Consider the following 4,377-nt stretch of genomic DNA (forward strand, 5'->3'; position numbering starts at 1 on the left):
ACGTAGATTCTGCATTTGAGAACGCATCAAACTAATTTTTTCTGCTACCTGAGCCTCGGCATGTTCTTAGCATGCTTTTAAAATTTGGCGGTGTACATGATTTTACTTTATAGCTTCAAAGGCGTATTAACACGTGCCAAAAGTGTTTGGAATCGTTCCGTACTTGTCATTCTTTTTAGTGCTCATTGGCGAAAAGAAAATTACCGCATATTTTTAAAACAATTAAGAGATAAGTTGCGTTCTTATTAAAATTGAATAAAAGAAATAATATTGCTTTTATTAAATACATGCATTAGAGTATCTTATATTGTTGTCCATGAACGGGTAAATCACACTTTAGTGTATAACAATTAACTGTATTATAAATGTTCTCTTTTGTGTTTGTTTACCTTTGTTATTTGGATACTACTAAAAAACAATGTTCATTTACAAACATCACCAATGTCAATAATGTCAAACCTGATAACAGACCTTAATTAAAACAATCTCCTAACGAGAAATAATTACAATATATGTAAAACAGGAAAACATGACAAACAGATCTTCTAGATAAGGCATTCTATTATACATATATAAGACAACAAAATCTAGTAACTTGGGTTAAAAAAGCTAGAAGTTGACTTGTTTACCCAAAAAGTGCTCTCTGATCAAAAAGTGCTCCAACCCAAATTGCGCTATAATTGCGCTCCAACCCGGCCGAACACAATCTGGAAAGGCCTATTCGCGGAGCCGCCGGGTGAAAGTAGGATAAACACGGGACTAACACACATCTTTATAAAAATCGACTTGATCTTAATCAGGTCATAGCGGAGCTCCCACGTGACACGAAGCGCCGCGTGAGCGGAGCCCCATACCTAAGAAAAAGTGGTGTACCCATCGACTCGAGTTTTCGTGACGCGATGTCATGTATGTGTCACGTGATTTGTGACGTCATCGATGACGTCAGTAGAAGCAAAGATATGCTGACGTCATCAAAATGATGGGCGTGATGTCCGTCCGTCCGTCCCTTAAAAGCATCGTATGACAACCAAACTTGGTTCATGTATGTGTCAAGGGCGGTGCCAAGATTTTAGAAAAACTATCCCGATGTCATATCTATTTTCATATCTCCTAAACGAAACATCATGACAACAAAACTTGTTATGTCGTTTAATGTGACAAAGGGAGTGCACCAATATATTCAGGTGATTGTGACGTCATCGATGACGTCACTAGGAGAAAAATATGCTGACGTCATCAAAACAAAAAAATATTTATATTTCGAAAAGTAAACATCGTATGGCAACCAAACATTGTTTCACAACCGAGCTTGGCAGGTGTCATGTTTGTGTGGTGCAAAAACTAGGGTCACGTGATTTGTGACGTCATCGATGACGACACTATAAGCAAAACTATTTCGTTTTTATTAAGAACAAAAATATCCATATCTCATGAACGAAACATTATATAAAAAAACAATCTTAATATGTCATGAAGGTGTCAAACTTTGTCAAGTGGTTGTGACGTCACTAAAGAAAAAATATTCTGACGTTATCAAAAAACAAATATATATATATTTATATTTCATTAAAGGAACATCGTATGACAACAAAACTCGGTAGGTGTGATTTGTTTCAAGTGGGGTGCAATGAGATCGTCACGTGACGTCATCGATGACGTCAAAAAAGTAAAACTACCCTTACGCCAAAACATCGTATGACAATCGATGATATTGTATGTCATATCTCGTGAAAGAAACATTGTATAACGTGATGCGTGGCGTCAACGTCACTTTAAGCAAAACTATCCGATGTCATATCTATATTCATATCTCCAGGGAGTCATATCTCCTAAACGAAACATCATATGACAACCAAACTTGATATTTGTCATGTATGTGTCAAGGTGTGTGCAAAAATATGGTCGTGTGATTTTTGACGTCATCAATGACGTCAGAAATTATGATGAATTATGAAATTCATAATGAATTCATTTTTATTCTATATATTTATACATTAGTCTCAGTGTAATTTAGCTAATTATCCTAATTTTAGCTTTTACAAACAGTTAGTGATTGTTATTGTTAGTTGTTGCCATGGCCATCTTTATTCCTAAAGAATGATATCTTAGGACAAACTTTGCTAAAATTACATGGTATTAACGGCATATCATGAGTTTTAGAAGCAGTAAATGGGTTTCAGTAAACAAGCAGACCGTAGTAACAGCCGTGAAATCGACAGATGTGTAATTTTTAGGCACTTATATCAATTAGTGATTTGTCTGCTACTTAGATATTTCAACGAGATCATAAACTACACTTAATTTTCTACATGTTGATGTCCCTGGCTTTACAATGATTGAGATTGTTTATTATTTACTGCGTAATTAAACTTATAGGTGCTCCATTTGAAAGTGCAGTCCGCAAAAAAGGTAAAGTATCAGCAAAATCGACAAATGCAATTAGGAATTTTGATTAACAACTGTGCGTGTACTACTGCCGAGAATTAAACAGAATTTAGCAGAATTAAGTGGAGGCGAAGAGCTCAAGAAAATTTAATCCCAAGAGTTAAATTATTTTTCTTAAATTCTCCGAGAAGCCATTGAATGTGAAGTTGAAATATGCACCTTAGATGTGAAGTTGACTATGCTTGGTCGCTCATGTCTTCTTTCGTCCTGCTGCACTAAGACAGTGTAAACTATCATTAGCACCGCGGCCATATCTATGCTATTGACGCGGCCTTTCTCGTTAAGATCTTATCAAACATAACTTGTCGCCTTTTTGTAAGAACTTGTGAGTACTCACCTCATATCAGCAGTGTTTCCAACAGAGTCCAAGTGTTCATCACCCAGACAGTCGTACGATAAGTTTATTTCTGTCTTAATTGTTCTTCAGAGACACGCAAGACTGCGCGCCAATCTAGGTCGGGGTCTAGGGGAAATGAACTGACTGTAGTCAGCTTTAATTTATTTACCGTGACGTAGACTTTTCAAGGAACAGCGATCAGTGTTTGTGTGGTTGACATCATGACTAATGAGTGCATTGTGCGCGGAGTTTTGTTTTGACTTTTGTTGTAGTTAACCTAATTGCATTATTTGAATGGATCTTGGTTGCAAAATTTTGTATTCGCACGCTTGACAACACTAATCTTGATCGGGTAAATGCAATAAATCAGCATCTCTCAAATATTAAACGAATTTCGTACATGTTATTTCAGACTCCCTTGCGTTGAAAAAAAAAAAAGAGTCAACCCTCATGGGCGAAGAGAGTCAGCCCTCCCGGGGGGGGGGGGGGGGGGGGGAAAGAGTCAACCCTCCTGGGTGAAGAGAGTCATCCCTCCCTGGGGGAGAGAGTCAACCCTCCTGGGCGAAGAAAGTCAACCCTCCCGAAGGGGGGGGGGGAAGAGTCATCCCTCCCTGTCGGAAAGAGTCAACCTTCCCGGGGTGGGAGAGATTCAACCCTCCTTGGGCGAAGAGAGTCATCCCTCCCTGGGGGGGAGAGTCAACCCTCCTGGGCGAAGAAAGTCAACCCTCCCGAAGGGGGGGGGGGAAGAGTCATCCCTCCCTGTCGGAAAGAGTCAACCTTCCCGGGGTGGGAGAGATTCAACCCTCCTTGGGCGAAGAGAGTCATCCCTCCCTGGGGGAGAAAGTCAACCCTCCTGGGCGAAGAAAGTCAACCCTCCCGAAAGAGGGGGGGGGGGGGGGGGGGGGGAAGAGTCATCCCTCCCTGTCGGAAAGAGTCAACCTTCCCGGGGTGGGAGAGATTCAACCCTCCTTGGGGGAGAGAGTCATCCCTCCTGAGCGAAGAGATTCATCCCTCCGGGGGGAAAGAGTCATCCCTCCCGGGGGGGGGGGGGGGGAGAAGAGTCATCCCTCCCTGTCGGAAAGAGTCAACCTTCCCGGGGTGGGAGAGATTCAACCCTCCTTGGGGGAGAGAGTCATCCCTCCTGGGCGAAGAGGTTCATCCCTCACCACACCATAAACTGCTCCCCTAAAAAATACCCCAGAAGCAAAACTACCCCTAAAATACCAAAAAGCAGAATTAAATATCCTATTATACAACAAAGTCTCAAATGACAAATTGACAACTGTTTTTTTTAGATGTCGAAAGTACCAAATAATCTAGAAAAAGTATTGCAAAAAAATACCCGAGGAGCAATTTTGACCCGACGTTCATCCCTATCATGTCGAAATGGAAAAAAAAAACATCGAAAGAATACTATGATACGAATATTCTCATTGTGACGTTTATCTCTAATAAATTCGTGAATGAATGCTTATTACCTCAGGCTCGCCGTGGTCTTATTAACCCCTTTCTAGTTAATTTCTTCCTTATACATTAAAATGTTAAAATCATCATATACCCCTCGCGCCCATTTTTATAGTAACAATCGTTAGCAC

The 4,377-nt window shown here is 40.4% G+C and overlaps 1 protein-coding gene across 3 annotated transcripts in view; it reads right to left on the reverse strand.

The window, feature by feature from the left end:
* Positions 1-2,921, reverse strand: part of LOC5521347 — a 28,271-nt gene extending 25,350 nt beyond the window's left edge. The window contains exons 1-2 of one of the 3 annotated variants that reach the window (XM_048720412.1): positions 2,783-2,897; positions 2,605-2,660 (exon numbers count right to left, since the gene is read on the reverse strand). The gene's annotated coding sequence lies outside the window, so the exon portion shown is untranslated. Of the gene's footprint in view, positions 1-2,604; positions 2,661-2,782 lie in introns of all 3 variants that reach the window. The other 2 variants (XM_048720413.1, XM_048720410.1) reach the window with 2 other exon arrangements.
* Positions 2,922-4,377: the final 1,456 nt, after the last annotated feature.

The sequence above is a fragment of the Nematostella vectensis genome, chromosome 2 (assembly GCF_932526225.1).
Source record: "Nematostella vectensis chromosome 2, jaNemVect1.1, whole genome shotgun sequence".
Taxonomy (NCBI): domain Eukaryota; kingdom Metazoa; phylum Cnidaria; class Anthozoa; order Actiniaria; family Edwardsiidae; genus Nematostella; species Nematostella vectensis.